Source organism: Rhinopithecus bieti, unplaced genomic scaffold, assembly GCF_001698545.2.
Source record: "Rhinopithecus bieti isolate Rb0 unplaced genomic scaffold, ASM169854v2 scaffold_45389, whole genome shotgun sequence".
NCBI lineage: Eukaryota > Metazoa > Chordata > Mammalia > Primates > Cercopithecidae > Rhinopithecus > Rhinopithecus bieti.
This window is the reverse complement of record NW_016818806.1, coordinates 544177-565440: the sequence shown is the minus strand read 5'-3', so window position 1 is coordinate 565440 and position 21264 is coordinate 544177. Positions and strand designations below refer to the sequence as shown.

The 21264-nt window shown below is 42.0% G+C and overlaps 1 protein-coding gene and 1 pseudogene across 2 annotated transcripts in view; both read left to right on the top strand.

Annotated features, from left to right (window-relative positions):
- Positions 1–21264, top strand: part of GATAD2B (GATA zinc finger domain containing 2B) — a 121988-nt gene that overhangs the window by 67882 nt on the left and 32842 nt on the right. The gene's annotated exons all lie outside the window — the stretch shown is intronic.
- On the top strand, positions 3075–4366 carry LOC108518840 (perilipin-2 pseudogene; annotated as a pseudogene).

The following is a 21264-nucleotide window of genomic DNA, read 5'->3' as shown; positions in this document are numbered from 1 at the left end:
CGGATCACGAGGTCAGGGGATCAAGAACATCCTGGCTAACACAGTGAAACCCCGTCTCTACTAAAAGAAATGCAAAAAATTAGCCGGGCGTGGCGGTGGGCACCTCTAGTCCCAACTACTTGAGAGGCTGAGGCAGGAGAATGGTGTGAACCCGAGAGGCGGAGGTTGCAATGAGCCAAGATCGCTCCACTGCACTCCAGCCTGGGCGACTGTGCGAGACTCCGTCTCAAAAAAAAAAAAAAAAAAGATAGTAGACGGAATTAAGGTTACTGTTCAGTTGACCTTAAAATATGGAAATTAGTCTAGATTATCCAGGTGGGCCCAATATAATCATAAGGGTCCTAAAATGGAAAAGGGGAGCAGAAGAGTGTCAGCGAGATGGCAGTCAGATGAGTAGGCCTGAGATTGGAAGATGAAGGAAGTGGCCATGAACCCAGCAAAGTAGATTGTCTCTAGCAGGTAACAGCAAGACAATGGATTTTCCTCTAGAAACTCCAGAAGAAATGTAGGAGCTGACTGGGCATCGTGACTCATGCCTGTAATCCCAGCACTTTGGGAGGCCAAGGCAGGTGGATCACTTGAGGCCAGGAGTTCGAGACCAACCTGGGCAACATGGTGAAATCCCATCTCTACAAAAAATACAAAAATTACAAAAATTAGCTGGGCGTGGTGATGTATACCTGTAATCCCAGCTACTTCCAGTCCCCAGAGGCTGAGGTGGGAGAATCGCTTGAGCTGCAGGAGGCAGAGGTTGCAGTGAGCCAAGATTGTGCCGCTGTACTCCAGCCCAGGTGACAGAGCCAGACGCTATCTAAAAAATAAATAAATAGGCCGGGCGCGGTGGCTCAAGCCTGTAATCCCAGCACTTTGGGAGGCCGAGACGGGCGGATCACGAGGTCAGGAGATCAAGACCCTCCTGGCTAACATGGTGAAACCTCGTCTCTACTAAAAAATAAAAAAAAAAAAAACTAGCCGGGCGAGGTGGCGGGCACCTGTAGCCCCAGCTACTCGGGAGGCTGAGGCAGGAGAATGGCTTAAACCCGGGAGGCGGAGCTTGCAGTGAGCTGAGATCAGGCCACTGCACTCCAGCCTGGGCGACAGAGTGAGACTCTGTCTCAAAAAAAAATAAAATAAAATAAAATAAATAAATAAATAAATAAGTAGGAGCCATACCCACGCCTTGAATTTAGTGTAATGAGACCCGTTTTAGACTTAATGACTTTCTGAGTGAAAGGTAATAACGTTTGTATTGTGTTTAAGCCACTAAATTTGTGGTAATTTATTATAGCAGCCATAGAAAATTAATAGTAAGCTGGGCTCACACCTGTAATCCCAGCACTTTGGGAGGTGGAAGGTGGGTGGATCACTAGAGGAGTTTGAGACCTACCTGACCAACATGGGAAAACCTTGTCTCTACTAAAAATACAAAAATTAGCTGGGCGTGAGGACACATGTCTGTAATCCTGGCTACTAGGGAGGCTGAGGTGGGAGAATCACTTGAACCCAGGAGGCAGAAGTTACAGTGAGCCAAGATCTTGCCAGTGCACTCCAGTCTGGGCAACAGAGTAAGACTCTGTCTCAAAAAAAAAAGAAAGAAAAGAAAAAAGAAAACTAATGGTACAGTTACATCTCAAAAAAAATACGGACAATCTCCTGTTCAACCACAATACTGTTATAACCAACAAGATTAATAATAATTCCCTAATATTATTTAATACTTAGTCCATTTGAAAATTTACTCAGTTCCCCATAATATCTTTTGTAGTTGTGTTTAAACCAAGATTCAATCAAAGATTATACATTATATTTGGTTATGTCTGTAAGTCTGTCAACCTAGGACAGTCTATCACCACCTCTTTTTTTTGATATCACCTGTTTTGAAGAGACAACGCTTATTGATTTGAAATAGGCTCCACATTGTAGATTTGTCAGATTGTTTCCATGTTAACTGTCTCAGTGCCTGCAGTGAAAAGTTTGTTCCCTAGGGTAAGGTAACAACAAGATTGTTCCATTGTTAAGATGTGTTTTTCCTTTTGCATTTAGTCGTCTGTGGAGTTATTTTGTTTATTTAAACTGAACTAGTTCTTATGAAAATAAACGTTAAACTTCCAGACCAGCATATTTTATAATGCCAGGATAACAGACCATATAACCTAAAACCCCTGTGCTATTCCATTACAAAACACCTAGTAATGCTGGATGAAATGTAACAACTATTTTAAAATTTTAAACAAACTTTTAAAATGCATAGCTAGCTAAGCCTGAAAGAATTAAGGAAAATTCTCAGGGACTGCAGATGAAAGAGGAACTGAAAATGAGCAGTATGCATGTGACTTAATGCTGTGGTATTTCTGGGTGCTTTGCCTAGTCTCAGTTACCTAAAGGCTTGGTTTTAATGTCCATGAGCCTTAGGCCTGTATGGAACAGAGTTAGAAATGCAAATTTGTATATAAAGCAGGGAGCCTTAAAGGTTCATACTCAAGAGAAAGGAAGGGACCACAGAAAATTCCATCTACTGTTTGAGGAAATAAGGAAACTTTTGTGTCTCAGCCTGGGCTCTGGCTGGGGGTAGATGGGAATATCTCCTGAAAATTTATGTTTGGACTCAAGAATACACAATAAGGAAAGGATCAATAGGGCAAGGATGGTCCCTCCAACAAATGGTGCTGGGAAAACTGGATATCCACAGCAAAATAATGAAATTTATCTTGTACTATACACAAAAATCAACTCCAACTGGATTAAAGAGTTAAACATAAGACCTGAAACTATAAAACTCATAAGAAGAAAACAGGGAAAAAGCATTATGACATTGGTCTTGGCAATGATTTCGTGGATATGACATCAAAAACACAAGTCAACAAAAGCAAGTGGAACTGCATCAACCTAAAAAGCTTCTGCATGGCAAAGGAAACAGCAGAATGGAAAGGCAATCTACAAAATGCGAGGAAATGTTTGTGAACCATGTATTTGATAAGGGGTTAATCTCCAACATATGTAAGGAACTCATACAACTCAGTGGCAAAAAAAAAAAAAAAAAAAAAGGGCCTAAAAATAGGCCCTTTGCTGCCGTCCGTCAATTTATTTCTCCAGGAAGAAAAATGGCATCTGTTGCAGTTGATCCACAACCGATTGTGGTGACTTGGGTGGTCAACCTGCCCTTGGTGAGCTCCATGTATGACCCCATGTCCTCAGCCCATGTCAGTACAAAGGACCAGTGTCCCTACTTGAAGTCTGTGTGTGAGATGGCAAAGAAAGGCGTGAAGACCATCACCTCAGTGGCCATGTCCAGTGCTCTGCCCATCATCCAGAAGCTAGAGCTGCAGATTGCAGTTTTGCCAATATCTGTGCCTGTAAGGGGCTAGACAGGATTGAGGAAAGACTGCTTATTCTGAATCAGCTATCAGCTCAGGTTGTTGCCAATGCCAAAGGTGCTGTGACGACTACTGTAACTGGGGCCAAGGATTCATCACAGGGGTAATGGACAGGACCAAAGGAGTAGTGACTGGCACTGTGGAGAAGACCAAGTCTGTGTCAGTAGCAGCATTAACACAGGCTTGGGAAGTCAGATGATGCAGCTCATGAGCAGTGGCATAGAAAATGCACTCACCAAATCAGAGCTCTTGGTAGGACAGTACCTCCCTCTCCCTGAGGAAGAACTAGAAAAAGAAGCCAAAAAAGTTGAAGGATATGATACAGTTCAGAAGCCAAGTTGTTATGTTAGACTGGGATCCCTGTCTACCAAGCTTCACTCCGTGTCTACCAAACTTCACTTCCTACCAGCAGGCTCTCAGCAGGGTTAAAGAAGCTAAGCAGAAAAGCCAAGAGACCATTTCTCAGCTCCATTCTACTGTTCACTTGGTTGAAATTGCCAGAAAGAGTGTGCATAGTGCCAATCAGAAAATTCAGTATGTTCAGGATAAGCTCTACCTCTCATGGGTGGAGTGGATAAGGAGTATTGGATACGATGATACTGGTGAGTCCCACTGTGCTGAGCACATTGAGTCACATCCTTTTGCTGTTGCCCGCAACCTGACTTAGCAGCTCCAGACCACATGCCATACCCTTCTGTCCAACATCAACGGATTGCCACAGAACATCTAAGGTCAGGCCAAGCACATGGGGGTGATGGCAGGTGACATCTACTCAGTGTTCCACAATGCTGCCTTCTTTAAGGAAGTGTCTGACAGCCTCCTCGGAATCTTTAAATGACTTGATGGGTTATCTTGTTAATGACATGCCCCTCAACTGGCTGGTAGGTCCCTTTTACCCTCAGCTGACTGAGTCTCAGAATGCTTAGGACCAAGGTGTGGAGATGGACAGGAGCAGCCAGGAGGCTCAGCGATCTGAGCACAAAACTCATTAAACCTGCCCCTGTCACCAGTGCATGATGTGGCCAGCCAGTTAACACCTTTTGTTATGTTGAAATTAACCTGCTAGGCAACCCTAAATTGGGAAGCAAGTAGCTAGTAAAAAGGTCCTCAATTATAGTTATTTCCAACTAGATTAAGAGCTTTAAAGTTTCTGGCATTAGCAGATGATTTCTGTTCACCTGGTAAGAAAAGAATGCTAGGCTTGTTAGAGCCTAGCCAGAACTCACAAAAAATTCAAGTGCACTTATGTTCTCATTCTGTGGCCATTGTGTTACCCTCTGTTACCATTTGTGTTGAACAAAAACATCTTCATGCAGGCTGGCTGTCTGCTCTGGTATGATTTGAGCAGGACTCTTTACTGATTTATCTCATGATTGCTTGTACAACTTGATTTTAGTTTTTTATTTCTCAAATAGGAATACTACCTTTGAATTAATATAATTCGCTGTAAGATTTAAAAACAAAAAATGGACCAAGGACCTGAATAGACATTCTCCAAAGAAGACATAAAAGTGGCCAAGTATATGAAAAATTGCTCAACACTGCTAATCATCAGAGAAGTACACATCAAAACTACAATTAAATATCATCACCTTACACCTGTCAATGTCAAGATGGCTATTTTTTTTTTAATTGACAAGGAAGTGAAGAAATTGAAACCCTTGCACACTGTTGGTGGGAATGCAAAATGGTACAAGAAGCCACTATGGAAAACATGGAGGTTCCTTGACATATTAAATATAGAACTACCAGATGGTCCAGCAGTCATGCTTCTGGATATCCAAAATAATAAAATGAGGATCCCTAAGAGATATTAGCACTCCCACATGTGACAACATGGATGAAGCTTGAGGACATTATGCTAAGGGAAATAAGACAGTCACAGAAAAACAAATAACTATGTGAGTCTACTTATGTGAGGTATCTAAAGTAGTCAGATTCATAGGTTGACAGTTAAATGATGGTTGCCAAAGGCTGAGAGGGAGGAGAAATTGGGGAGTTACTAAACAATGTATGTAAATGTCAAGCAGGAAGAAAAAGCTCTGGAGATCTGCCATACAACACTGTATCTATAGTCAACATTAATCAACATTAATGTATTGTACACTTAAAAATTTAAGAGGGTAGATCTTGTGTTAAGTGTTCTTATCACAATAAAACGAATTTTTTTTTTTTTTGAGATGGAATCTTGCTCTGTCACCCAGGCTGTAGTGTAGTGGCGCGTTCCTGGTTCACTGCAACCTCCGCCTCCCGGGTTCAAGCAATTCTCCTGCTGCAGCTTCCTGAGTAGCTGGGATTATAGGCACACGCCACTCTACCTGGCTAATTTTTGTTATGTTGAAATTAAACTGCTGGGCAACCCTAAATTGCCTAAATTGCTGGAGTTCAAGACCAGCATAGCCAACATGGTGAAACCTCACCTCTGCTAAAAATATAAAACATTAGCTGGGTGAGGTGGCACATGTCTGTAATCCCAGCTACTCAGGAGGCTGAGGTAGGGGAATCACTTGAACCCGGGAGGTGGAGGTTGCAGTGAGCTGAGATCACACCATTACATTCCAGCCTGGGCGGCAGAATGAGACTCCATCTCAAAAAAAAAAAAGGATTAAATATAAACATTTTAGAAAAAATACTTTGGAGGAGACATTTGAAAAAGAATCAAATAGAAAATCTAGAAATGCTAAAGAATATTTTGTAAATATTTTGTTTTGTTTTGTCTTTGAGACAGAGTCTTGCTCTGTTGCCCAGGCTAGAGTGCAGTGGCATGATCTTAGCTCACTGCCCTCTCCACCTCCTGGGTGCAGCCTCTGGAGTAGCCGGGACTACAGGGATGCGCCACCATGTCCAATAATTTTTTTTTTTTTTGTAGAGATGGGGTTTTGCCATGTCTCCCAGGTTAGTCTTGAACTTCTGGACTCAAGCCATCCACCTGCCTCAGCATAGCCAAAGTGCTGAGATTGCGGGCATGAGCCTGTAATCAAGAATATGGTCTTTTATCAGCACATATTTTATCTAGTAAATATCGTGGGCCAGGCACTGAATAAAATAGAAACCTGTCCTAAGGAGTGCTTACTTTTTATTGAATGGGAAATAGATGAACAAATAGAATATGTCAGATGATAATAATTACTGTGAAGAAGAGTAACATGTCTGGTGCCTGGGCTGAAATGACTCAAAAAGCAGAGGAGTACCAACTCGGTGTCTATTGTGGTCTCTCCCTGAGGCTTGGCTTTTTTCATAGCATGGCAGCCTTGGGGTAGTGAAACTTCTTAGTAGTTCAGGGCTCCAGATTTGAGTATTTCAGTAAATAAGAGAGAAGCTGCATTGTTTTTTACAACTCAGTGGCAGAAATCGCACAGCAACTGGTTGAAACAGTCAGACCCCATCCCCCAACTCCCAGCCAGATTCAAGAGAAGAAGACATAGACTCTGCCTCTTGATGTGAGGAGTCAGGCTTTTTTTGTTTGTTTTTGAGATGGAGTCTTGCTCTGTTGTCCAGGCTGGAGTACAGTGGTGCGATCTCAACTCACTGCAGCCTCTGCCTCCCGGGTTCAAGCTATTCTCCTGCCTCAGCCTCCTGAGTAGTTGGGATCACAGGCGGCCACCACCATGCTGCCTAATTTTTATATTTTTAGTAGAGACAGGGTTTCATTATGTTGGCCAGGCTGGCCTTGAACTCCTGACCTCAGGTGATCCACCCGCATCAGCCTCCCAAAGTGCTAGGATTACAGGCATGAGCCCCCATGCCTGGGCCTGATTTGAGGAGTTTTGAAGAATTTTAGGAGGACGGTGTTTTTAAACTGCGACAGATGCCATTTAAGCATTTTGAGCGAAGGAGTGTTATAATCTTAAATTTTAGAAAGATCACTCTTCTCTATTGGACATAGACTGAAAGCAGAGTAACAGTAGAAACAGAGTTAAAAAGAATTGCTGGTAAAACCCGTCTCTACTAAAAGTGCAAAAATTGGGCATGGTGGTGCATGCCTGTAATCCCAGCTACTTGGGAGGCTGAGGCAGGAGAATCGCTTGAAACCGGAAGGCGGAGGTTGCAGTGAGCCAGGATCGTGCCACTGCACTGTAGCCTGGGTGATGTCTCAAACAAAGGGAAAAAAAAAGGTCAAATTAAAATTACATTTGGAAGGTGATGCTGATAGCGTTTACAGATAGAATGCATGTGGGTATGAGAAAGAGGAACTAAGAATGACTCCAAGTGTTTAGTTTGAATGGTGGTGTCATTTGCTAAGATGTGTAACAATAGGGGAAGAAACAGTTTTGGACATAAGATTATAAAATGCTTGTTAGATACCTGCTATCTTTTGAATGTATGTCCCTCCAAAATTCATGCTGAAATTTAATTGACATTGTAATAATATTAAGAAGTGGTACCTTTAAGAAGTGATTAAGTTGTTAGGGCTTTACCCTCATAGGTGGGATTAATGTTATAGAAGGGCAGCTTCTCTTTGCCCATCTGCTGTGTTATTAGACAGCAAGAAGGTCTTCACCACATGCCAGCACCTTGATGTTAGTCTTCCCAACTTCTGGAACTATATGCCAATAAATAGCCAATAAACTTCTGGTCTTTATAAAGTACCCAAAGCTGGGTACAGTGACATACACCCATAGCCCCAGCTACCTGGGATGCTAAGGTGGGAGGATCATTTGAGCTTAAGGAGTTTGGCAACATGAAGAGACTCCATCTCTAAACAAAACAGAACACACACACCCACCAACCCTATATAAATTACCCAGTCTGTGGAGGGTTTTTTGTTTGTTTTTTGTTTTGTTTTCAGACGAGTCTTGCTGTTGCCCAGGCCAGAGTGCAGTGGCGCAATCTTGGTTCACTGCAACCTCTGCCTCCCGGGTTCAAGCAATTCTGTGCCTGAGCCTTCTGAGTAGCTGGGATTACAGGCACCCACCACCACACCCGGCTAGTTTTTTTGTATTTTTAGTAGGGACAGGGTTTCACCATCTTGCCAGGCTGGTCTTGAACTCCTGACCTTATGATCCCCCTGCCTCACCCTTCCAAAGTGCTTGGATTACAGGCATTAGCCACCACACAAAATGGACTAAGACAACATCCAAATGGAGATGTTAGTTAGGTAAAGAGAGTTTTGGAGGAGAATGACAGCTAGGAATATCAATTTGAGAATTAGTATATAAATGCTATTTAAAACCATGGGAACACTCCATTTTTACAGTTAGAAGATAGAAAGATGAATAGAAACTAATGAAGAAGACTAAGAATAAAGGATCATGAGTGTAGAATAAGACCCAGAGATGTGAAGTCCCAAAAGGCAAGTGAAGAAAGCAGTTCAAGAAGGAAGGAAGATTGAATTGATAAAATGCTGCTGAAAGTTCAAATAAGATAAGGATTGATAAATACATAATTATTGGACTTGGCAACATGAAGGTAATTAGTGACCTGGAAAAAATAATCTCTTTAAATTGAGGGAATAAAACCTGAACTGAAGTGGTTTTAAGCCAGAAGAAAGAGACAATGAGTATAGGTAACTCTTGAGGAATTTTGCTGTAGAAGGGTTCAGGGACATGGAGCAGTGACTGGAATATGACAGGAAGTCATGAGAAGAATTTTCTAAAGTGTAAGAAATACTATACCAAGTTCGTATGGTGATGGGGTGATTCTCAGCACTGGCTAAATAATAGAACTAACTGGGGAATTTGTTAAAGGATAGCTGCATGAGTTCAATGGCAGACTGATTAAATCAGAATCTTTCGAAATTGGACTGTGGTATCAGTATGTTTGTTTGTTTTACAGTTATTGAGATGATTCTAATATGCATCCAAAGTTGATCTGCTTTGAAGTAGATCAGTAAAATTAACTCGTTATATAAACAGTATATCCAACACAGTTGAAAATTAGGAACAATAGAAATTACACAGAATGCAGCATAGGAATATTAAAAATGGAAAATATGAAAAAGATGAGACATGGAGACTAGAGTGAGATGGTCTAAGATATATCTCATAGGAGTTCTAAGGTAGGGTAGAGAAAATGGAAAGTAGCAACATTCAAAGAGATAATAGCAGAAAATTTCACAGAATTTCTAAGTATGAATCTTCAAGGAAAAAAAATAGTGAATCCTGAAAGAATAACACTAAAGACAAAGATCTTACGAAAGCAGCCAAATAGATTACTGCAAAGGAATGAAAATTAGACTCAGGCCGGGCTCTGTGATTCATGCCTGTAATCTCAGTGCTTTGGGAGGCCTAAAGAGGAGGATCACCTGAGTTCAGGAGTGAGGCTGCAGTAAGCTATGATTTTACCAGGCTGGGTGACAGTGGGAGACTCCATCTCAAAAAGATGTGGTCTTTCTTAGTTACCTACAAAAGTGTGTCTAGTTTCTCAGCTGTAAGCATTCAGAGGTCAGGGACTAAATACAACAATTAAGTACAATGTTGCAAAAACACTGACATTAAAAATAGAAGTTCCAGGGCAGGCACAATGGGTCACACCTGTAATCCCATCTGTGCTCCCAGCACTTTGGGAGGCTGAGGCAGGCAGATCACTTGAGGCCAGGAGTTCGAGACCAGTCTGGCCAACATGGCGAAACCCTGTCTCCACTAAAAATACAAAAGCCAGGCGTGGTGGTGCACGTCTGTAGGCTCAGTTACTTGGGAGGCTGAGGCACAAGAATCACTTGAAACCAGGAAGCAGAGGTTGCAGTGAGCCAGCAGATTGTGCCATTGTGCTCCAGACTGGGTGACAGAGCAATACTCCGTCAAAATAAAATAAAATAGCTTTGACTGTATGTAACACACTAATGATGACTAATTCATTGGAACTAAAAAGATAGGACTGAAATAAAAAATAAAAATTTAATAGAAGGCATAAAAGAGCAAGAAGGGCCAGGCACGGTGGCTCATGCCTGTAATCCCAGCACTTTGGGAGGCCGAGGCAGGTGAATCACGAGGTCAGGAGTTCGAGACCAGCCTGGCCAACATGGTGAAACCCTGTCTCTGCTAAAAATACAAAAATTAGCCAGGAGTGGTGGCGGATGTCTGTAATCCCAGCTACTCGGGAGGTTGAGGCAGAGAATTGCTTGAACCCAGGAGGCGGAGGTTACAGTGAACCGAGATCACGCCACTGCATTCCAGCCTGGGCGACAGAGTGAATGAGACTCCATCTCAAAAAAAAAAAAAAAAAAAAAAAAGCAAAGAACAAGAAGGGGCTGGACATGGTGGCTCATGCTTGTAATCCTAGCACTTTGGGAGGTTGAGGATGGGTGGATCACTTGAGGCCAGTTCAAGCCCAGTGTGGCCAATATGGCGAAACCTCATCTCTACAAAAAATACAAAATTAGCTGGGCATTGGTGGCACACACCTGTAATCCCAGCTACTTTAGAGGCTGAGGCAGGAGAATCACTTGAACCTGGGAGACAGAGGTTGCATTGAGCCAGGTTCACACCACTGCACCCTAGCCTGGATGACAGAGTGAGACTGTCTCAAAACAAACATAGCAAGAAGGAAGCACAGAACAAGCAAGGTAAATAGAACAGAAGATGGTAGAAATAAAACTAAATGTATTAGTGATCATTATAAGTGTAAATGTACTAGTCAGTTTTTTAGAAACGATTTAATGGAAAAACAAATTCAGGTAAATACTGTCAAAAACATAAAGGTGTAGAAATTGAAATTAACAAAAAAAAAAATGTTGTAGGTAAATATTAATCAGAAAGTTAATGTCACCATACTAATACAAGACAAACTTTAAGGCAAAAAGAATTATTATGGGAATGGTTTTTGGGGAGTTTTTTTGTTTGCTTTTTTAAATAGAGATATAGGGTCTTGCTCTGTTATCCAGTGGAGTACAGTGGTATAATCATGGTAAACTGCTGTCTGAAATACCTGAGCTTAAACAATCCTTCCACCTCAGCCTCCTGAGTAGCTGGAACTGTGGACTCATGCCACCATGCCTGGTTAATTTTTTTTTTTTGAGATGAAGTCTTAATCTGTCACCCAGGCTTGAGTGCAGTGGTGCAGTTGCTCACTGCAGCCTCAGGCTTCACAGGCTCAAGGGAATCCTCCCACCTCCACACACTCCCCCCCCCCCGCCCCTGCCAAAGTAGCTGGAACTATTAGGGCACGCATACCCATACCTGGCTAAATTTTTATATTGTGTAAAACATGGGTGTTTGGTCCTATTTTCCCAGGCTGGTCCTTGTCTTGAACTCCTAAGCTCATGGGATCCACCCGTCTCAGCCTCTCAAAGTGCTGGGATTACAGGTGTGAGCCACCACCACCCCCAGCCTATTGTTTTAAATTATTGGTAGAAGACAGGCTATCACCATTTTGCATAGGCTGGAACTTTTTTTTTTTTTTTTTTTTTGAGACGGAGTCTCGCTCTGTCGCCCAGGCTGGAGTGCAGTGGCTGGGTCTCAGCTCACTGCAAGCTCCGCCTCCCGGGTTTATGCCATTCTCCTGCCTCAGCCTCCGGAGTAGCTGGGACTACAGGCACCCGCCACCTCGCCCGGCTAGTTTTTTGTATTTTTTAGTAGAGACGGGGTTTCACCGTGTTAGCCAGGATGGTCTCGATCTCCTGACCTCGTGATCCACCCGTCTCGGCCTCCCAAAGTGCTGGGATTACAAGGCTTGAGCCACCGTGCCCGGCCTTTTTTTTTTTTTTTTTAATTTAAACTGATACAGGGTCTGGCTCTGTCCTCCAGGCAGGAGTTCAGTGGCTTGATCAGGCTCATTGCAGCCTCAGCCTCCTGTGCTTAAGCAATCCTCATTGAATTGTCTTGGCACCCTTGTTGAAAAATCAATGACCATAAATATTAGGGTGTATTTCTGAGTTTTTTTCCATTGATCACATATCTGTCTTTATGCCAGTACCACACTATTGTTATATCCATTGTAGTTTTCATCTCAGACACTAGTTTTCATCTCTAGAAATTTGACTTGAGTCTTTTTGTACATCTTCCATTTCATTTCTCTGCATAACTTTTTGAACATAAGGAATGCAGTTACAGTATTAATAATCTTTTAAAGTCGTTTTAATTCTAACAGAATTAGTTCTGGGTAAATAGATTTCTTCTGATTGATTATTCTTCTCATTATGGGTCATGTTTTCTTGCATCTTTACAAACCTGTTCATCTTTAATCAGATTCCAGACATTGTGAATTTTATGTTTTTGGGTGCTGGATTATTTTTGTTCCTATAAATCTTGAGGGGTTGATTTGCAATTCAGTTATTGTATTTGTCAACTGTGTAGGTCTTTGTTGTTGTTGTTGTTGTTTTAAATATACAATTTGTTAGGGCAGTACTTAGTTTAGGGCTAAAAGTTCCCTAGTACTAAGGTAGGACTTTCCTGCACACTCTACCCGATACCCCATAAATTTAGTTTTTCTAATCTGGCTATTAAGAACAGGCACTATTCCTGGACCCGTGTGAGTGCTGGGTAGTGCTTGCTCCATTCCTTTCATATGTTTTTTTTTCCCCCAGTCTTGGATAGTTTCCTCAGTTACGTATGCTGATCAGCACTCTGATCTCCTCAGTATTTGAGGGGATCATTTTACAGATCTCTGGGCTTCTGAGACTTTATCTGCAGCTTTCTCTGCTGTGATACTCTGTCCTTTGAAATCTGGCTGCCATTATCACATTATATTCTCAGCTCTATCTCTTCAACTCAGGAGTCTCTCAGGCTTTGCCTTAATCTCCCTCCCCTCCTGCATCATGTCCTGGAAACTCCCTTAGGGCAATAAGCCAGGCCAGTTGTAGAGCTCACTTCATTGCTTCTTGTCACTCTGGGGTCACTGTCCATTGTTGCCTGGTGTCCATTGTTTTCAAAACCCTTGTTTTTATGGTTTTTTTTTTTCTTTCTTTTTTTCTTTTTTTTGGTGGTGGTGGTTCTTTTAGGTGATAGGGTAAATCTCTGGTCTCTTGAATCATCTTGACCAGAAGTGGAAATTGCAACATTGGTTTTAACATCAACACAAATTGATCCCTAAATGCTAAAGTGGAGAATGGATAACTAATTGTATATTCCTGCTGTGGGATTCTACATAGCAGTTAAAGCAAATGAAGTAGAGCTTTATCCAGTTACTTGGACAGATTTTAAATATAAAAAAACTGAAGGCTGGGCATGGTGTCTCACACCTGTAATCCTGGTGCTTTGGGAAGCCAAGGCAGGAGGATCGTGTGAGGCCAGGAGTTCAAGACTAACCTGGGCAACATAACAAAACCCCATCTTGACAAACAATTTTTAAAAAATTAGCCAAGTGTGGTGGTGTGCACATGTAGTCCTAGCTGCTTGGGAGGCTGAGGTGGGAGTATTGCCTGAGCCCAGGAGGTCAAGGTTACAGTGAGACATGATCACACCACTACATTCCAGCCTGGGCAACAGAGTGAGATACCATCTCTAAAAAAAAAAAAAAAAAAAAAAAAATAGCAGCTGCAGTGGCAAAAATTAGCGTGGCATGGCAGCGTGAGCCTGTAATCCTGGCTACTCGGGAGGCTGAGGCGGGAGGATCACTTGAACCCAGGAAGCGGAGGTTGCAGTGAGCTGACATGGTCCATTGCACTCCAGCCTGGGCGACGGCGAGACTCTGTCTCAAAAATAGATAAATAAGGCTGGGCGAGGTGGCTCACGCCTATAATCCCAGCACTTTGGGAGGCCGAGCCGGGTGGATCACCTGAAGTCAGGAGTTTAAGACCACCCTGACCAACATGGTGAAACCCTGTCTCTACTAAAAATACAAAAAAATTAGCCAGGAGTGGTGGCAGGCGCCTGTAATCTCAGCTACTCCGGAGGTCGAGGCAGGAGAATTGCTTGAACCCAGGAGGAAGAGGCTGCAGTGAGCTGAGATCGTGCCATTGCACTACAGCCTAGGCAACGAGTGAAATTCCATCACATACATACATACATACCTACAAACAAAATATTTTAAAAAACAAAACAATATTGGAAAGAAAAATGAAGGATAGTACAGAAGTGATAATTTCTAAAAATATACAAAATATTCTATATATTATTAATGGCTATATGTATATGCAATAAACTTATTAAAGTATGAGAATGGAAACAACATCTGAAGGAGGGAGGGGAAGAAAGGGTTGAGAGTGAAGTTACACAGTGCCTCAGTTTTATCTAATGTTTTGTCTCACTAAAAATAGGACACCACATAGATGCCTAATGACTAGTGTCTAAAATACATAAAGAAACTCTCAAAACTCAACAGTAAAAAGGAACAGCAGAGAGTTCGGTTAGGAAATGAGCAAAAGATATGAACAGAAGTTTCATAGAAGAGAATTACAGATGGCAAATAAACATGTAAAAAGAACATCAGTAGCCATTAGGGAAATGAAAATTGAAACCACAATGAAATTCTACCACACACCTATCCAAATGGCTTAAGTAAGAAATAATGACACCAGCCAGGTTCAGTGGCCCACACTTCAAGTCACTTCTCCTCTAGTGGCTGAGGTAGGAGGATGGAATGAGGCCAGGAATTTGAGGCTGCAGATTGCTAAGATGGTGCCTCTGCACAGCCACTGCACTCCAGCCTGGGTAACATAGTGAGACCCCATCTATTAAATAACAGTAATAAAAATGACACCACCAAATGCTGGTGAGGGTATGAAAAACCTGGATTTCTCGTACATTGCATCTGGGAATATATGATGGTATAGCTACTCTGGAAAACAGATTGGCAGTTTCTTATAAAACCAAACATTCACTTACCATATGACTCAGCAGTAGCACACTTGGGCATTTATCCCAGATAAATGAAAACTTTTCTACAAAAATATTCCCATGAATGTTCATAGCAGCTTTATTCCTAATAGCCAAAAGCTGAAAACAACTCATATGTCCTTCAGTGAGTAAATAAACCATGGTACATCCATACCATGGAATACTACTCAGCAATAAAAAGGAATAAACTGTTGGTACTTGTAGCCACTTGGATGAATCTCAAGGAAATTATCCTAAGTGAAAAAGGCCAATCCTTAAAGTTACATACTGTATGATTCCAACTTTATAATAAATTGAAAAGCTAACATTTTCAAAATGGAGAACAGATTAGTGACTTCTAGGAGTTAGGAATAATGTAGCAGGAGATGGGAAGGGAGAGGGTAGATGTTATTATAAAACGGTAACACGAGGGATCCTTGAGGTGATGGAATGGTACTGTTTCTTAACTGTGATAATGGATACACGAACCTACAAATGTGACAAAATTGTGTAGAACTAAGTACATACAAATACTAATAAAATGGGACATCTGAAGATCTGCTTATTGTATCGATGCTGATATCCTGGTGGTGATACGGTACTATAGTTTTGCAAGATGTTACCATTGGGGGAAACTAGATAAAGGGTATGTGGGATCTTTATCTCCATCTTTGAAATATTTTGTAATAAGAATATGCAATCTATTCAGTGTGTACAATAAAATTCTTTGTGACCATTTGAGACATCTCATCTTGCGACTATTTGAGTCACAAGAAGAGGAATCAGAAAAAATAGTGGAAACGTGGCCGGGCACGGTGGCTCAAGCCTGTAATTCCAGCACTTTGGGAGGCCGAGACGGGTGGATCACGAGGTCAGGAGATCGAGACCATCCTGGCTAACACAGTGAAACCCCGTCTCTCCTAAAAAATACAAAAAAACTAGCCGGGCGAGGTGGCGGGCATCTGTAGTCCCAGCTACTCGGGAGGCTGAGGCAGGAGAATGGCGTAAACCCGGGAGGCGGAGCTTGTAGTGAGCCGAGATCGCACCACTGCACTCCAGCCTGGGCGACAGAGCAAGACTCCATCCCAAAAAAAAAAAAAAAAAGAATATATTTTTGGCCCGGCACGGTGGCTCACGCCTGTAGTCCCAGCACTTTGGGAGGCCGAGGCGGACGGATCACCTGAGGTTGGGAGTTCGTCTGAGACCAGCCTCACCAACATGGAGAAACTGCATCTCTACTAAAAATACAAAATTAGGTGAGCGTGATGGCGCATGCCTGTAATCCTAGCCACTCGGGAGGCTGAGGCAGGAGAATTACTTGAACCCCGGAGGCGGAGGTTGCGGTGAACCGAAATCGCGCCATTGCACTCCAGCCTGGGCAACAAGAGCAAAACTCTGCCCAAAAAAATAATAATAATTAGTAATTTTGGCAGGGCGCAGTGGCTCATGCCTGTAACCCCAGCACTTTGGGAGGCCGAGGCAGGTGGATCACCTGAGGTCAGGAGTCCGAGACCAGCCTGACCAACGTGGTGAAACCCCATCTCTACTAAAAATACAAAAAATTAGCCGGGCATGATGACGGGTGCCTGTAATCCCAGCTACTTGGGAGGCTGAGGCAGGAGAATCGCTTTAACTCGGGAGGCGGAGGTAGCGGTGAGCCAAGATCATGCCATTGCATTCCAGCCTGGGCAACAAGTGAGACTTCGTCTCAAAAAAAAAAAGAAAATGTTTTCATTTCTACTTAGGAATTTTAAACCAAAACAGCTTTTTGTTTGTTTGAGACAGATTCTCGCTTTGTCACCAGGTCTAGAGTGCAATGGCATGATCTCAGCTCACTGCAACCTCCGCCTTCCAGGTTCAGGGGATTCTCCTGCCTCAGCCTCCCAAGCAGCTGGGATTATAGGCACCCGTCATCATGCCTGGCTAATTTTTTGTATTTTTAGCAGAGACGGGGTCTCAACACGTTGGTCAGGCTGGTCTCATACTTCTAACCTCAAGTGATCTGCCTGCTTTGGCCTCCCAAAATGCTGGGATTACAGGTGTGAGCCACTGCACCCAGCCTTCAAAACAGTTTTTTAAACTTACTTTTTATGTGTTAAATACTATTGTTTTATAAGGATTGTTGTCTCTTGTTCATTATAAATACTGATAACTTTTCATAGGTAACATAACCATCTTATGATCTTTTAGACTATTGCTACTTCAAACTTTTAAGTAACATTATATAACTATAGGCTTCACTTTCATCATTTTTGAGAATTAGAGGTTTTCCAACCTAGCTAACAATTTAGGTTTTTCTGTTCTCTGATGTGATTAAATGGAAGAACAAAGGACAAATATAAAGAGTCTTGTACATTGCCTTATACAGAGCAGGTACTCCAGTATGTTAATTTATTTTGTTCAAATAACCTCTTCATTCCCCTGTCCTCTGTCTGCCTCTCAGGATCCTCTTAAGTCTTTGCTGCAAATCCAGGTTTTGGTTTGATGTTGTCAGAAACTTCACAAGCATGAATGTAGAGTGATTTCATTTGGCATTCTTGTTTCTTATAGGAGTGTAGCAGCAAGTTTAAAGTTGGACATTTTTCTTTTTCTGCTACAGTTGTTTGACACAACTACTCTCTTCCTTAAACTTTTTTTTTTTTTGAGACAGGGTCTCGTTCTGTCACCCAGGCTGGAGTGAAGTGGCCTAATCTCAGTTCATTGCAACCTCTGCCTCCCAGGTTCAAGTGATGCTCATGCCTCAGCCACCCGAGTAGCTGGGATTACAGGCATGCGCCACACCTGGCAATTTTTGTATTTTTAGTAGGGACAGGCTTTTGCCATGCTGGCCAGGCTGGTCTCAAACTCCCAGCTTCAAGTGATCTGCCATCCTCAGCCTCCCAAAGTGCTGGGATTACAGGCGTGAGCCACTGTGCCCAGCCTCTGCCTTCTTATATACTGCTTTTCATCCTCACATTTCAGTAAAGAGAAAATTCACCCAAAGGCAAAAGCTGAAGCCAGGGAATAATCCTTTTCTCTGACCCCAAATCTCAGTCACCAACTCCTACCAATTCTGTGTTCTTTCTGTGAATGTAAAAGAGAAAATATGCACATGGTGGCGCGCACCTGTAGTTCCAGCTACTCAGGAGGCTGAGGCATGAGAGTTGCTTGAACCCAGGGGCCCAGGCTTCAGTGAGCCATGATTGCACCACTGTACTCCAGCCTGGATGACAGAGTGAGACTTAAAAAAAAGAGGCAGGGCACGTCTCTTTGCAGTGAGCTGAGATTGCACCATTGCACTCCAGCCTGGGCAACAGAGCAAAAACTCCATCTCAAAACAAAAAAAAAAGGCAGAGAAAATGAGTTAATGTAAACATCCAAGTATGTATTTTTGTTATATGCACATCCTTCTATTGGAATGAAATTCTGGAAAACAATAACCTAGTCTTTTTCTAAAAATCTTTACTCCTAATGCCTGACTTTGACACGTAGTATATGATTAATATTTGTGGGGTGAATGGTTGGATAGATGGGCAGATACTTGCTTCTTAAGAAGTACTTATTACACAGTACTTGCTTCTTAAGAAGTCTGGCTCTGAGAAGGGTGTTGTACTGTGTAATAGACTGTGGAAGTGAGCTAGACCTGTGTTGTAATTCCAGATTTACTCGCTAATGCTTTGCAATTGGGATACACCTCTTCCCACCTGTGAAGTAGAAACAATACTACCTACTTAGTAACTTGTTGAAAAGATTTAACTAAGTTTCTTCTCCAACTGGAATGGAGAAAAAAAATTCAAGTAAGAATACATGATAAAGTGCCCAATAGCATGTTTGGCTTTAAATGGGTGGTTAGGAAATAGTAGCTGTTACTATTAGGATCACAGAAGAAACAAAAAAAGATTGGTTAGGCATTAAAAGGCAACGTGCAACCTTCATTTTACAAAATTTTCTTTTTTTTGCAGAGGAATAGTTATGTGATAAATTTTCAGTGAATATTATTTTTACAAATTTATAATGAAGGCATAATTTAACTGTAGAATTTTTTTTTAGTATATTTACAAAGTTGTGCAACCATCACAACAGTCCATTTTAGAAAACATTTACAATCACCCTAAAAGATCATGTGTGTCCTTTCATAATAGTTATGTTGGATTTTGTTTTTGCAATCTTATTGTGGTAAAATATATGTAACGTAAAATTTACTATCTTAACCATTTGTAAGTATATAATTCAGTGGATTTAAGTACATTCACATTGTTTTGCAACCATCACCACTATCTACTTGCAGAACTTTTTCTTCATCCCGGAGACTCTGTTCCCATTCAACAATCACCATCACTCCCCACCCCTACTTTAGCTGGAAACCTCTAGTCTACTTTTTTTTGTTTGTTTGTTTTGTTTGGGGTTTTTTTGTTTGTTTTTGTTGTTGTTACTGTTTTTGAGATAAGGGCATCTTACTCTGTTGCCTAGGCTGGTCTTCAACTCCTGAGGCTCAAGCATTCCTCCCACCCCAGCCTCCCAAGTAGCTAGAAATATAGGCACTTACCACCATGCTCAGTCCTCTATTATGCTTTCTATCTCTAGGTGCCTCATATATGTGAAACCATACAATATTTATCCTTTTGTGTCTGGTTTATTTTACTCAGCATAATGTTTTCAAAGCTTGTCCATTTTACGTTGGATTTTGAGGCAGGCATGGTTGTGAGTGCATAAAGTTGAGGTTTATAGATTAGTGAAGACAAGTAGCCGTGGACAGAGTGGTCAGAATTCTCAAGCTATCTATTAGGAACGACTTACCTCAGACATTCATATATCTGGGTTCTGGTTTCTCGCAGCCTCTGATGGGTCAGTTTCTTTCTTGAATCATTAATGTATAGTAAGGGGAAATTTTTTGATTTACTTTCAGCTGTTTGTATGATGACAGTTCAAGGAGCCAAGGTAATGATGGCATCCCAAACTCTAGGTCTAGGTTATTGAATTTTGTTGTTTTGTCATATACTATCAATGCTCATGAATATATCTCAAAACTTAGAATACTGTAGTATATCAACTTAAATGTGTATATCTTGCTGTGTGTACTTAAGAGACAGGGTCTTGCTTTGTCACCCAGGCTGGAGTAGAGTGGTACATCATAGCTCACTGCAGCCTCAAACTCCTGGGCTCAAATGATCTTTCCACCTCAGTCACCATGCCCGGCTAATTTTTTTCTTCTTTTTTCTTTTTAATTTTTTTAGGCCGGGTGCAGTGGCTCATGCATGTAATCCTAACACTTTGGGAGGCCAAGGTGGGTGGATCACTTGAGGTCAGGAGTGCAAGACCAGCCTAGCCAACATGGTGAAGCCTCGTCTCTACTAAAAATACAAAAATTAGCCTAGTGTGGTGGTGAACACCTATAATCTCAGCTAGTTGGAAGGCTGAGGCATGAGAATCACTTGAACCTGGGAGGCAGAGGTTGCAGTGAGCCAAGATTGTGCCACTGCACTCCAGCCTGGGTGACAGACTGAGACCTTCTCAAAAAATAATAATAACAAATTTTTTTTTTTTTAGAGTCTCCCAGGCTGGTCTCAAACAGCCTCCAGTGATCCTCTTGCCTTAGCCTCTTGAGTCACTGGGATTACATATACAAGCCACTGCCTTACTGTATACTTTTCTAAAGCACAGACATACCTCAGAGATTTTGTATGTTCCATTCCAGACCACCACAATAAAGCAAATACTGCAATAAAGCAAGTCACACACACTTTTTGATTTCCCAGTGTATATAAAAGTTATGTTTAGGCCAGACATGGTGGCTCACACCTGTAATCTCAATATTCTGGGAGGCTGAGGCGGGAGGATTGCTTGAAGTCAGGAGTTTGAGACCAGCTTGGTCAACATGGTGAAACCTCATCTCTACTAAAAATACAAAAATTAGCTGGGCATGGTGGTATGCGCCTGTAATTCCAGCTACTCAGGAGGCTGAGGCAGTAGAATCGCTTGAACTCAGGAGGTGGAGGTTGTAGTGAACCGACATCATGCCACTGCATTCCAGCCTGGGCAACAGAGCAAGACTCTGTCTCAAAAATAATAATAATAATAAAAAATATAAGTTATGTTTAGGCCGGGCGCGGTGGCTCACGCCTGTAATCCTAGCACTTTGGGAGGCCGAGGCGGGTGGATCACGAGGTCAGGAGATCGAGACCATCCTGGCCAACATGGTGAAACCCCGTCTCTACGAA